Source organism: Dryas octopetala, chromosome 1 (assembly GCF_963921425.1).
Source record: "Dryas octopetala chromosome 1, drDryOcto1.1, whole genome shotgun sequence".
NCBI lineage: Eukaryota > Viridiplantae > Streptophyta > Magnoliopsida > Rosales > Rosaceae > Dryas > Dryas octopetala.
The window spans coordinates 7887485-7902538 of NC_141366.1; the positions used below are offsets into that span (position 1 = coordinate 7887485).

The 15054-nt window shown below is 35.5% G+C and overlaps 1 long non-coding RNA gene and 1 pseudogene across 6 annotated transcripts; one reads left to right on the forward strand and one right to left on the reverse strand.

Moving 5' to 3' along the window:
• The first annotated feature begins 2461 nt into the window (after nucleotides 1-2461).
• Nucleotides 2462-3467, forward strand: LOC147297257 (uncharacterized; annotated as a pseudogene).
• Nucleotides 3468-10919: 7452 nt separating this feature from the next.
• LOC147297258 (uncharacterized) lies at nucleotides 10920-14920 on the reverse strand. Of its 6 annotated transcripts, none has more exons than XR_015119697.1 (9): nucleotides 14152-14920; nucleotides 13604-13756; nucleotides 13400-13456; nucleotides 13238-13280; nucleotides 12905-12980; nucleotides 12600-12679; nucleotides 12445-12495; nucleotides 11915-11968; nucleotides 10920-11493 (listed from the first exon to the last, which is right to left on the reverse strand). It is a non-coding gene; the product is annotated as an uncharacterized LOC147297258 (long non-coding RNA). The 6 variants fall into 6 exon arrangements; XR_015119699.1 differs by having other exon boundaries at nucleotides 12600-12659; nucleotides 13604-13722; nucleotides 14152-14918; XR_015119696.1 differs by having other exon boundaries at nucleotides 10920-11528; nucleotides 13604-13722; nucleotides 14152-14918.
• Between the last annotated feature and the right edge of the window lie 134 nt (nucleotides 14921-15054).

Genomic DNA, 15054 nt, shown 5'->3' on the forward strand with positions numbered 1-15054 from the left:
TTTAGGGAAAATTTCTTGAACGTGTAGACCGATCAACAAGTGTGATAAGCTTCATCACAACCACTTACTTCCAATTCTAGTTTGTACGTATTGGGCTATTGGCTAATGCTTATGATCGATGATCACTAAAGTATGTGGTAGCAACTATCAAGCAAGCCTAGCCTTTAATTAATTTGTAGGCATATCCAGGATATGGAATATTACGAATGGAAGGTCTGGTATATGTGCGTGCTCGCGCGTTGGTTCAGTCTTGGGATTTAGGGAAAATTTCTTGAACGTGTAGACCGGTCAACAAGTGTGATAAGCTTCATCACAACCACTTACTTCCAATTCTAGTTTGTACGTATTGGGCTATTGCCAAATGCTTATGATGATCACTAAAGTATGTGGTAGCAACTAGCAAGCAAGCCTAGCCTTTAATTAATTTGTAGGCATATCCAGGATATGGAATATTACGATTGGAAGGTCTGGTATATGTGCGTGCTCGCACGTTGGGTCAGTCTTGGGGTTTAGGGAAAATTTCTTGAATGTGTAGACCAGTCAACAAGTGTCGACTTGGTAATTATTGGTCAACAAGTGTTGGCTCGCGCAAATTGTCCAGCACGAGCAGTGACTTCACTAAGGTCTTGTTTGACTCGCACTTGCATAATGTAATTCTTAAGAAATTGATTTCTCTGTCTTTCTCGAAGGTAGGAACCAAACGTGTTCTTATCATATGGTTGATATGGATTGGGACGGGATGACGAGCTGCAAGGATTCTTAGATTCTCTCTTATATCTTGGAATCTTATCAGAATCGAAATGATGCCGAAAACTTAGTCTTAAAATATGCGTCGAGCAAGCTCTCAAATCAATATTCGACCTTCGAACCTTTGCTTTCATTGGGCCTCATTTGTATCAAAAAGAAAAGATTGATATTGGGCCTTGTTTATTAAGATTAATAAGATATTGGGCCTTGTTTATAAATCCAGCTCTTTGGGATGGGTCAATATCAACGGTCGGAAAAAAGGTTTGATTTTTCTATTCGCGCTGTGTATTGTAGTAATAATGTATTGATGCTTTGGGGTTTCCTTCTTTGTTTGGTTGCAGAGAAAACGGGGAGTACAGAAAAAGATACCGAAATCCGTTGATTATTACTATATTTCTCTTTACAATGGAAACAAATTTAATTGTAAAAAGTTTCAATTTTCACCTACAATTTTAATTTTCACCACAATTTCAATTTTTCACTCACAGTTTTAGTTATGGAGAACACTCTTATAAAGTCGCAGTTTTAGTTGTCCGACACAATTAACAAACTAAAAAATTCGCAGTTTCATTTTGCATTTTCATTTTACAATTAACAAACTCAAAAAGTATTTATTTATCTTGTCCCAGGTAACAATCATCACCTATATGCCAAATGGATATGCAATTGTGAGATTACCACATTGGGTTGGGCAGTTAGGCAAAGCTTGAGGCAGCTGGGCTTGAGCTGCTGCTAACATTAACAAAGAGAGTTGCATGATAAGCATAACCCTCCCATGTAAGGCCATTGTATTGGCTTGGCCAAGTTTATTTTATGACTAAAGTAAGTGGTAGCAAGTAGCAACTAGCAAGCAAGCCTGGCCTTTTATGTGTAGGCATATAGAATTATTGATCTGAAGGAAGATTCAAGACTGGTATGTGTGTGAATTGGCCGGGTCAACTCATCGGGTAGTAGAGGGAATATTATTTCCTCATCTTTATTCACTTGTCTGTTAATGTAATTTTCTCGGTCCACGTTTAGGTCGTCCCTAATAAAACACCATCATACCACTAGAAAGTTGGAACTGGACTCGGTCATTAATTGTCAATATGCGAATGTGCGCGAAAAGTCCAGCAGGACCCGCTAGCACACACTACTACAAAAATGCTCATTCTTGGCGGACAGTGCTGGCGGATTAGAGTTGTCCGCCACGAATGCTTAAGAATTCCTGGCGGAAGATATTATCCGCCAACATTGATCAATCCTGGCGGACTAATCCGCCAGCATTGATCAATCCTGGCGGACTAATCCGCCAGGAGTAAGTGAGAGAAAAACTCCCACGTCTCTCTCAATCCTGGCGGATTGGTCCGCCAGGATTGATCAATGCTGGCGGATTAGACCGCCAGGATTTATCAATCCCGGCGGTCCAATCCGCCAGGATTGAGTACTTAACCTAATACCCACCCTCTTTCTTCTTCTCCTTCCTCGCGCCGCTTCTTCCTCCTTCTCCTTCTTTCTCCTTCTCTTCTTCCTCCCGCCGCTTCTTTCTTTTTCCTCCATCTTCTTGCTCTTTCTCCATCCTTCTTCTTTCTTCTTTCCTCATCGCTGCCACCACCACACTCGATAGCTGCATTGATGGCTTCTCAAGTCCTCCAATTCTAGTTTAGATCGCAATGCGTGTTCGTATGCGTCTCCGAGACTCCAAGTGACAGAGTCTGAGAGCGAAGCGAGGAGGATGACGGTGTTTCACTTCTTCAACTGTGCGATTCTCACGTTCGGCCCTCACGCCGTGTACTACTCTGCCACGCCCCTGTATGCCCTTTTATTCTCTCCGTTTTTTTTTTTTTTTTTTTTTGTGGATCTGCTCTGATGCTCTCATAACTCATATCCAATTCACTTCATCTTCTTCCCAAACTAAACCCTAACTGAATTATACAATTTAATTAATAATTATATATGTATATGTGTGTGTAGATCGGAGTATGATACACTTGGTACCTCTGTTAAAGCAGCTCTTGTGTATCTGGGAACGGCTTCAGTGAAGGTTGGTATTCGTAGTTAATTACAAAGTCATGCCCTAGAAAATCATATTATAATCGTTTTCATTTTGTGCTAATGAGGCAATTGCTTCCAGTTCCAGCAATGGCTGCTGATGTTTTTATTTTTAAAATCTATGTTTGCAGCTTGTGTGTCTGGCCACTTTTCTTAAGGTCTCTGACAATGAAAGCTTTGATCCATATCAGGTATTTCTCTCTTTGATTTCAATATCTGGATGCAATTGCACGTGTTTGTAATAGAAGCTCAATTGTAATTTTGCTAATTTTGCATTTGAAAGAATACTTTTTTTTTTCTTCATGGATTGTGGCTGTGAGTGTAACAAACAAATTGTCAATGTTTTCAGGAATTTTTGAAAGCTCTGATTGGTTTTATAGATGTTGCTGGTCTTTACTTTGCTTTGACCTAGTTGACTCACCGAAATATCTCTCAAAATCATAAATTTCAAGCAATGGGACTATCCGCTAGGAAAAGATCACTTGCTAAAGTCCAAAATAAAACAAAAAGGAAAAAGATCACTTGCTTTTCTTTTTATATATTTTATTATTTTTCCTGGCGGATATACTATCAATGCCGGCGGTTATATCCGCCAGGAATTAGTCAATGCCGGCGGTTATATCCGCCAGGAATTACTCAATGCCGGCGGATATATCCGCCAGGAAAATTTTAATGTCTTGTCAGTGTGAAATGGTCTTCCTGGCGGATTTAGACAGTTGTCCGCCAGGAAAAGTGTTTTGCCTACGGTTTTAATGCTGGCGGAAACTCTATCCGCCACTGCTTTATAATCCTGGCGGATTTAGCTATTTTTCCGCCAGAAAATTGTTTTTCCTGGCAATTTAATTCCGTCAGGAATAAGTGCTTTTGTAGTAGTGACAAGCAATGAGTTTAAGTCACGATGCTGACTTCACTAACATCATGCTTCATGCAATCACAAAAACAAACAAGTAACTACTTTTTACCTTTTTTTATATTTTTTCTAGGCTGTTGTGGTCTGTTGTGGATCACATGCAGATTGGATGATATCATGACATCAGCAAAGAAGTTTTGCTGAGCTCACCTGTCATGCATGAATTTTTGAAAGAAACCAGAACCCATGATTATGAATTTTTGGGTCTAACTTCGACAGTAATTTTCTCACCAGATTGTCATGCTGTTAGATTGTAAATAAGGATCATTTTTGAATATGTATTTCTAATTCTCAATTTGATGGAATGGCCATGTAGATATTTTATAAGAGATGATTTAGTTAGTATATATGCGCCTTCAATTATTGTTCCATAAGAGTATGAGGGTTGGGTCATGGGTCGATCCGTGTCTCCTCAAACGATCACATAGTTTTTAAGATTCACAGTCTGGATCTAACTTTTAGGTCAAATTGAAACTCACTGTAAAAAAATGGAATAGACACCCACATAATCTATTTGTAATGAGTATTTTTGATGATTCTAATTATTTTGTGGGAGGAGGCTCTTAGTTCAAATATCTTGGATGTTAATTGTTTAATAAATAAAAAATTTCATACTGTGGTGAATAAATTTGGAGTTGTGAGATCACCACAGTGGCTTAGGCAGTTAGGCTAGGCCAATTGAGGAAGGGATTGAGCTGCTGCTATTGTTATAGCAGCAGCTAATATTAAGAAAGAGAGTTGCATGATAATTAGCATAATTCTCCCATGTAATTAAGGCCATGACAACCACTTATATAATTCCTTCTATTGTATTGGCTAATGTTTATGATCGAGAGTAAATTAAGTATGTAGTAGCAACTAGCAAGCAAGCCTATATAGCCTAGCTTAATTTAATTAATTTGAAGGCATATTCAGGATATGGAATATTAATAATGGAACCAAGACTCAAGACTGGTATGCATGTCGATGTAATGTTTGAGTCCACGTTTAGCAGGTCGTCCCTAAAAGAACATCTCGATCACTTGGAACCCTACTTGGTAAATAATGTCGGCTCGCGCAAATTTTCCAGCACAAGCATTGATTTAACTAAGGCCTCGTTTGGCGCGCTGAATACAGTTATTGAGAAATTAAATTCTATGTCTTTTCTTAATAGTGGGAACCAAACGAGTTCTAATATCATGCATGACTATGAGGCAGGTCTCTTGTGGATCACAAATTGGATGATCAAGTCGATAGCAAACAAGCTTTCCTGACTTCTCTTTTGGGGTCAGATTACCTCCAGCAAGGCAGCAACTCAAGTATTGTAATATGTGAATTGAGAGCAATTAAGCTGGTGCGGACCTTGGATTGATGGTTGCCATAGATTGGGACCGGGCTGACGGCTGCAAGGATTCTCGATCAGATTCTCTATTATATCTTGTTGGAATCTTAATAGAATCAATCTGATGCCCAAAACTTGGTCCATCTGGAAGGATGCGTCGAGCAAGCTGTGAAGTCAATGTTCCAACATTTTCTTTCTTTGGGCCTCATTTGTAACAAAAAGAAAATATTGATATTGGACCTTGTTTTCTTAGACCAATAAGATATTGGGCCTTGTTTATAAATGCAGCTCTTTGAGACGAGTCAATATCAACGGTCGGCCCATAAGCTCACTAGCCCACTTATATCTCTCACATTAAACAAAACGAGAGGGCAACATCAAAACTGTCGACCTCCTTCCTTCCCCAAACGAATCAAAATTAAAGACAAAGAATTTAGGTGGCGTTTTTTAGTCTCCGTCTCCTCCTCCCCTTCCTACGGAAACAAGGTTGGATTTTTCTATTCGCGCTGTGTATTATAGTAATAAACTAATAATGTATTGATGCTTTGGGGTTTCCTTCTCTGTTTGGTTGCTAAAAAAACGGGGACAGGAAAAGACACCAAAATCCGTTGATTATTACTATATTTCTATTTACTGTTACGCGTGTGAATTGGTCAACTCATGGGGTAAAATAGAGGGGAAGTTTCTTCCTCATCTCCTCTCACTTTTCTGTTAATGTAAGTTCCTCAGCCCACGTTTAGGTCTTCCGATCCATTGAAACTGAGCTTGCTCTTTAATGGTCAATAAGCGACGGCGAGCGAAAAGTCCAGCATTATCGAGTCGATTAATTAAGTCACGACCAATAGGGCAGAGCCACGAACTTGAGTGTGGAGGGTGAAAATATAAGTACACAAGATCAAATAAAGTGCTATATTTTAAGCAATAATCTATAAAAATAAAATAAAAAGCACATGGCTCAAAATAATTAGGCCTCTTACTAGTCTTACTTTTATTTTTTGGGACCAAATTACTATTCAAACTTATTACTACTAGTTTTTATTTTCTTTATGGTAATTGTGTAGTCAATTCAAACAAAGTTGTATTGTGCACCCCACAAAAATTATCAGTGCTTCTATTTTCTAACTTACGGGTAATTGTGTAGGTTATAGTTATGTCAATAGTAAAATTAAGGAGAAAAACTTACCTATAACAGGGATATGAGCTGATTTATCATCTCAAGAGATAGATTATGTCTTGAAATTTGAGGAAATATTAAATGATGAAGTATAAAAGCATATGTGTCATTATGTTATTAAATTGAAATATTAAATCAGACATATTCTTATTGTAGGAAAGTTTCTCTCAAAACCAAGTAATAGTTAGAAGGGCCAAGGCTACTTCAGCCCTATAGTGGCTCCTCCAATATCATGCATGCATCATCAAAAGAAGCAATTTAACCATTGATTAGAAAGGATCATTTTTTAATATACATTCTTAATTTTCAATTTTTTTTTATTAACTTAATTTTTAATTTAATAACATAATATGTTAGATATTTACAAGAGATGATTTGAGATTAGAGCTGCCCATTGGTTTGGTATTTACCGAACCGACCGACTACCGACCGAAATTTTTTGGTTTGGTAAATCGATTTTAACAAGTCGAAAATCGAAAATTCGAAACCGAAAAAATTACCGAAAAAGTTGGTTTGGTTTTGGTAAAAACTGAAAAAAGTTGGTAAACCGACCGATTACCGAAAATTATGACCGAAAGAAACCGAATCGATTATTACCGAAAAAATCAAAATATATACCGAAAAATCCAAAACAACTACCGAAATTTAGTTATATATATTTATATGTAATATTATTACATTAATAATTTAATATGATTAGTATATGGTTATATATATATATTTATATGTATTATTATTACATTAATATACTTAGTATATAGTTTATATGGTTTATAGTTTATAGTTTATAATACCATATAGTTTATATAAATATATAGTTTATAACTTTACTAACTTTATATATTATATAATTTATAACTTTATATAGTTTATTTTATATAGTATATAGTATAAAGTATGAACTATTGTACTTATAAGGTATATGTAATATACTAATATGGTATAGGGTATAGAGTATACTAATATAGGGTATAGAGTATACTAGTATAGGGTATAGAGTATACTAATATATAGGGTATATGGTATAAACTAATACTAGTACTAGTATAGGGTATAAACTATTATATTTATAAGGTATATGTAATATACTAATATGGTATAGGGTATAGAGTATATTAGTATATGGTATAGAGTATACTAATATAGGATATAGCCTTATAGGGTATAGAGTATACTAGTATAGTATAGGGTATAGAGTAACTTTTTAATTTTGGACTTTGGAGGTTTCATTCTAAATGTTATATACCTTGCCACACTGAATTTTTTTTCTATGCCCTAATTTAGAGTATAGTAGACTTAGTAGTATATATGGTATATGGTGAGTATACTAGTATAGAGTATATGATATATGGTTTAGAGTATAGGGTATAGGGTATAAGATTTAGAGGGTTTAGAATATTTTTAATTAGTTTTTATACGAAATCTATTATATAAATTATAAAATCTATATTTGTTAAATTAAATGTTTTATATAAATTATAAAACATGTATTAGTTAAAAGTTAAAACATATGTATTAGTTAAAAGTTAGAACACATGTATTCGGACTGCACATGTATTAGTTAAAAGTTGTATAAAATATTTTATTAGTTATTTATCTATTAGTTAAAAGTTTTTATGTGTGGGTTTAAACGTGGCACATACCATATGCAACATGCAATTTAAGAGTTGTATTTATCTGTTAGTTGTGTTTAAAAGTATATAACAGATAAAGTTAGTTCTCCAAAAAGTTTAAATACAAAAGTAAAAATGGCTACAAAAAAAAAAAAAAAAAAAAAAAAAAAAAAAACACAAAAGTAAAAGTATATAACTTAAAACTTAAAACATAAAACATAAAACAAACCCTAAATGCCTAAACTGGTTCCTCAGCCGCCTCTCTCTCTCTCTCTCTCTCTCTCTCTCTCTCTCTCTCTCTCGTTTTTTCCATGGCCTGCAAGCATAGTTGATATCATCTTTTGGCTTTTACTTTTTCTTTTTCATTTGGGTAAAGAAAGTGCAGTTTGTTTTTCCAATATACAAAAGTTTTAAGGAAAAGATGGTTTGAACTCAAAAGCAGCCGAGTACTTCCCTCGCACCTCCAACAACACCACCCAAAACCCAGAATCCGGCAATGTCGCCGGCGTTGACTTCCCTTCCCGGTGGCGTCGAGGCTTCCCACCACCCAAGTCTTCTTCCTCTCGACGTCCTGAGCACGATGGTGTGCTCGGATTCTCCATCCGATCAACCACGGCGGCGGATCGAAGCCAAATATGCTGGCGGCTGCCTCTCTCTTTCTCACTTTCTCTCTCTACCTCTCTCAGACTCTCACTCTTCCATCACCCATCTCTCATCTCTCGATCTACCTCACCTATCTCTCATCTCTCTTCCATCTCTCATTTCTCTGATTGTGTTTTGTGATTCTGTAATACCGAAAAGACCGAAAAATGCCGAAAATCGAAGGATCCGAAAAATACCGAATACCGAAAAAGTCGATTCGGAAATCGGCATCGAAATTGAATTACCGAAATTTTCGGTAATCGAATCGATAAGGGCATTTACCGATTCGATCCGACCGATGGGTAGCCCTATTTGAGATCATTGGGCCATGGGCGGACCAATGACTCAAGTTATACATATTTTCTTTTTCTTTTTCTTTTTTCTTTTGTGAGAATTAATAGCAAAGACAAAACTCAAAGTTATAGTCTTATAGATAAGATGGCGATTACCTCAACCGCTCAACGTCCATGCCGAGGTGCGAAACCTTTGCTTTCATTGGGCCCTCATTTATAACACAAAGAGAAAAAACAAAAATGTTCATGTTGGGCCTTGTTTTTTAGACCAAGAAAAAAGATGTTGGGCATTGTTTATAAATCCAGCTCTTTGAGACGAGTCAATATCAACGTTCGGTCCGTAATCTCATTCGCTCACTCATATCTCTCACATTATACAATAAAGTTTACGAAATCTTCCTTTTGTCCTATTATTCCAAACGAAGGAAGATTTTCTATTCGCGTTGTGTATTATAGTAAATAATTACTTCTTTGGGGTTTCGTTCTCTGTTTGGTTGCTTAGAAAATCGAGGATGACAGGAAAAGATACCGAAAACATTTGATTATTGCTATATATCTGTTGCCAATGGAAATGTTTCCTCAACTTTGGCGAAATTGCATTTTTCGTTTTCTCAATTAAGTTAGTCAAAATTGATTAAGTGATTTAATTCTGATTAAAAATAAATGTAGTCGAACTTGTTTGCTTGTTTGTCCACATTTGAGTTTCATGAAAGAATATGAATTAATTTGAATACTTCGATAGACTTATGAAAATGGAAAGTGAACAAGTCTGAAATTGAACTTGAAGCTAAGCACTTAAACGTAATTTTTTTCATATTATCAATAGAATCATATTATTTTTGATATATTGTCATGTTCTACTTCCTTTGCTGTACAAGAACAGGGAAAGAACTTATAAATTGGGCTTTTCAATTCCTTGGATTTTTCAATAAGTATAAGTACCATCACAGCAGTACCAAAAAGAGCCTTAAAGAGCCCACTTGCCTTATGTTGGTACAGCTTCAGATTTTTTGGATGAGTAAGCGGCATTGGCATTGCAATAGTGGAAACTTTTTGTTGTTGTTAATTTGTTTTCTTAATTAGTTGCAGTCATTAGATATTTTTGCAAACAAAAATGTAGATCCAACTCATTCTAGACATTTTTGAAGAGCAAGCAAAGACATCTCGAATTGAAAAGAGCCGAATTCCCAATTGATACTTAGTGCCAATACTGAGTGAAACCACCCATCATCATATGGCATTAAGCTGTGACTAGCTTAAACTATATGGTGATTAACCATGTGATTAACTGAGAAATATATTCTCTAAATTATCACTACTACAAAATAGCAATCAGACAACGGATTTTCACCGTTGTCTAAGTTTATAATTTACCGTCGTCTAATCGAGTGTTGTCTATTCATACCCCCAATAGACAACGGATAAAATCCGTTGTCCTGGTGCACCTACACAACGGTTATAGATGTACCACCGTTGTATATACAACCTTTAAAATCAATGATTTGGAAGATACCGTTGTTGAGTGCCAATTTAAACATCGGTTTATATTTAAAAACCGATGTGTATATATATGTTAAACAACGGTTATGTTAAGTAAAGAATTGGTTTTACAACTATTTTAGGTAGAAACACGAGGTGAAATAGCCATTAAAACAACGGTTTATTGTTAATAACCGTTGTGTAGGCTATTGAAAATAGGTATACTGCCATGTCTATAGGTCTTTCATACTACGTTGTTTACATGAAACCGTTGTATGAATGCATTAAAAACATCAGGTTTTAACCATATAACCATTGTATATACTTATTTGGTACATCGGTTTTGAGTTAGAAACTGTTGTATGAAGGCATTTAGCACAATGGCTTTTTAAGGTTTGTATGGTATGCTTATGGATTAGACAATGGTTTCTGATATTGAACAATTGTAAGTTAAGGGTATAGACCACGCTTTTGATCGAAAAACTGTTGTATAATGTGCCTGTTTAGATCTGTTTTAAGAAGCTCCCAATTGTCTTTGACCACAATGCAATTATAAACAAAAATGCACAATCTGATGAGATAGACTGTTTTGGTACAACCATTGTTCCAAATTGATTCCCATCATAATTAACATTCCTAATAAATTATACATTTACAAAATACCATTCACAATAATAAAGAATTGGAATTTATAAAATACCAAATAATATAAGATATTTCAAGATAGTAATTGTATATATGCCTTAACCCAATTCCATTTACAAAACCAACCATGCCATACACAAAAACCCTCCATATATGCCTTTCCAAAATATCAAGCATCAATCTAATCTACCAAATTGCTGCCATATATCAAAAGTATTATCCAGCAAAGCTAGCCTATCAATCATTAATATCCCCAAGCTAATCTAACAAAGTAATCAATCATATATATACTCCAAGCTAGTCTAACTAAACACATGGCCTACAAAATCAAGTCAAAAAGGTGTCATATATGCAATAATCCAACATTAGTCTACATATACTACCCCACAAAGTTTGCCCATTTAGCCCGGACTTCATTGATATCTAGCTTCTTGGGTATAAGTGTTGTCCTTCCTCCGCTCCCACTGAAACAAGGCAGAAATGGAGTACTAATTAAAAATAAAATTCAACCCAAAATGCAAACCTTCACAGCAGCAATATTCCTTGATGATAATTTAGCAGGTCGTTCTTTTGCTACTCTGACCACACCATCCAGGCTGCTTATAAACTTCTCGACATCATAAATCTCTTCGAAATTCCTGAAATTTCAGTTAAATTAGTTGCCTGCCAAAACCTTTATGTAGATCCAACCAAGAGAAGGTCATCAGTCTACCTTTTTTCACAAGAAATTAGTCTACCTTCATTGATCCACCACATTTCCCTTCCCCACCCACCCAAAATAAGCAAAATAAACATAATTTTACCCCAGAAAAAAAAAAAAAAAAAAAAAAAGACTCGAAGATGAAGATTCTTTTCCATGGATCAAAAGAATAATAAAAATGTTCACCATATTGTTCATCCAAGCAGTTCGCATATACCAGTACATTTTTTATTGTGACGAACGGGCAACAACTAACACAAGCACAATGACAACAGAAACACTGGAAAGAGTATTACTAGTTCCGAAACTAGAAGTAATGATGGGAAAGCATGTTTTCAGTAGACCATTAGCTGACTAACCTCTCATCCCCTGGTTTGCTCCCTCTAATGTCAGGAAGTACAAGAGTTGCTCCCCTGGACAAAAAAGGACCGTTCAGAACTTTTAATTCAAGAACATTTCTTGGAACATGAAATTGCTATTTCCTGGCTCTCAAGTACTTTATTGATCAATTAGCATCAAAACTATATTTTTCCTTATGTGTTTTCCTTTATTGGCAAAGCATATCATCCTATTTCAATAATTATTGTCCAAGTATATGAAAATTTTCCTGACTCATTTTTCCTACTGGATACACCTGCCCACAGTTTCAATAAAATGAACAAAGCTTGAAATCTATAAATCGATGAATCCTCAAAAATCTGAACCAAAGCAGAAGTGATCATTATTGACAGCATACCTTAAGATCAACCAAAAAATTGGAAAGTAAATCAAGAACTCATATAAACAGATGCAAGTAGAAACAATATAAAATTTAAGGACTCAAAAGTTACATAATCAAGTTCCAAGAATTTAAAATCAAGCATATTGACACTTGGACAGAAAGACTTACGGGCGTATGACATATTTTGGTTTCCCTTCAACATCTTGTCCTATTGGAGCCCTAGAGTTAGAAGAACACATCAGAAAAATTAATTTCAGTAATACACTTCCTATAAATTGGAACTTCATGACAAAGCAGAGTTACTTATAAACAGCAAAGTATACCTCGTAATGATGCATGAAGCAACATCTAAACCCAACTTGGCAGTAGGATCAAACGTAAATCTGCCAATTTTGGGAGAAAACTACAAGAAATCTGTTACTAGGAATATAAAACATCTAATTGCATGTGTATAACACAGTCATTAATGGTTGGGATTTCATATGACCAGATTGAGTTGCTTATAGAAATTGCAACTTAATTTTTAACCCACCCCCCATTTCACCTCATGAGTGAGTAAGCAAACGAGAGAGAGAAAGAGAGAGAGAGAGAGAGAGAGAGAGAGAGAGAGAGAGTCTAGGAGCTATACCTGAATAATTGAGTATTGTGGCTAACCCTTGAAGTGTCTTGCAACTTAAATTCAATCCACTTATTGGGATTAAGTGCTGAAAACACATTAAAGTATCTATTTAAAAGTATCTATTTAGCATGAGCAACATAAGGGTGAAAATTTTGATATATGACAATCCAAGATTAAGCTTCATATAATAAGTTGATAATACTTTAAAATAAAACTAAGTTAATTACCAATATAAACAAAATCCTTTTAGCTAAATATTTAGTCTTAAAAAAGTCCAACCAACTTTCATATTGTAATGCTCAACTTCTGTGTGTGTGGGGAGAGAGAGAGAGAGAGACTCACCAACTTTTGGACCAGTCAGTTCTTTGATTTCATGTAGATAAACCTGTGAAAAAATAAGAGTACTTAGTTCTCAATACAGAAGAACAACACATTTACTGAAATGATAATTGCAATAATCATTCATAAGTGACTAAATTTTACTGATATTATATTGGAAGTTACCTGAAATAGAGTGAGAGTGTTGAGAACAAAACATGCATAATCATTAGCATATAGCAGCTACAAGAAATCAAAAAGATAAATTAAGATAAAATAATTGAATAAATACAATGGTTTTAGCTAATTTATTAGGACTATCGAAATCAATGAAAAACTGAATTGATATAAAGAACATGAAGTATCCAATTTGATATATAAAGTATCTACCTGTATAACTCAGCAGCTCTTGATGTATACTTAGCCTCAATTTTGCCTCCATCAGCCCATCCATGCTGCTTAAATAAAAGCTGTGCGCGGTTGTTTCCCCCAAAGCTCATCGTTCTCAGCTGCTCAAATGTCCATGAGTCAAAATTTGTAGATCTATATCCATAATAACACATAACCGTAAGCTATGTGTTTGAGTAGGTAATGTCTATTACAGATGAGGTTTTGAATACAACTTTGAAAAATGATTCACAGAATTTCTATAATAATACAATAAAAGCATTTAGCAGTAGTGTGATTTCTTAATAGCACTGATACCGTTAGTTCCAACATAAACGAATAAATTTAAACCTCAACCATAACCTTCAGATTTTCAAATAATGAGAAAGAAATTGAAAAAAAAAATTAAAAAAACATCAAATGAGAATGAAATCTATAAAAGCCCTAAATTCAGAAAAAGTCAAAAATCTAGTATTGCTTTATAAATTAACCTTAAATCATCAACAAATTTGTAAACCCTAGTTCAGCTTATGAAAAAAGCACAGACGCACCTTAGGCAGTTACCCACAATGTTCAGAGAGGACAATACTGATGGGTCCTTTGCAATGGGAATGAAAGGACCACAATGGGTGAGAGCGTAACACAAAGGCTCTGCAACTCACGCAAAGCTTTGAAAGGACGGTGATTTTTCCTAATCTCTTGAGGGAGGAGGTGGAGTTCGATTTGGGCATTTTAATTTTAAGAGTGTAGGAGGCTTTGAGAGAGACAGAGAGAGCACAGATCGAGAGGGTTTGTGAGAAAGAGAGAGCACCAGAGAAGGAGATAGACCAGCAGAGAGGGTTTGAGAGCAAGAGAGAATGAGAGAGAGCAGATCGAGGGATCGAGAGGGTGTGAGAGCTTTTTTTTTTTTTGCCCAGAGAGTTTGAGAGCTTTTATCATGAAAAACCCAAAGAGTGCGTACATGGTGGTGAAAGGGCGACACAATGGTGGTGAAAGGGCGACACAATGGTGGTGAGGGACGGTGATGGGTGATGGCCATAATCAGAAGAGAGAAAGAGAAAGAGTGAGCAAAGTGAGAGTGCGGGAGGTCTGGGTTTTGGGAAGAAGCAAGTCTGGGTTTGAGGGCACGAGGAGGAGGAGGTCTGTGTTCTGTCTGAGGGGTTAAAGGCGCGATGGTTTTTTTCATTAACGCGGGCGTGTATTTTGTCAAATACAAAGACCCGCAAATTTTTTTATTTTTCTGTAACTTGTCCAACACAACGGTTTTACTTAAAACTATTGTGTTTAATAATTTAAGAAAATTCATCCGACCAAATAGCATTGGATATGATACCTTCATATAACAGTTTATTAAAATCCGTTGTGTGTTAAATTAAGATAACGGACAAAATAAGAACCGTTGTCTATTGACTGTTGTCTATTTATACAATTGTAGTAGTGTATTGATCATAATT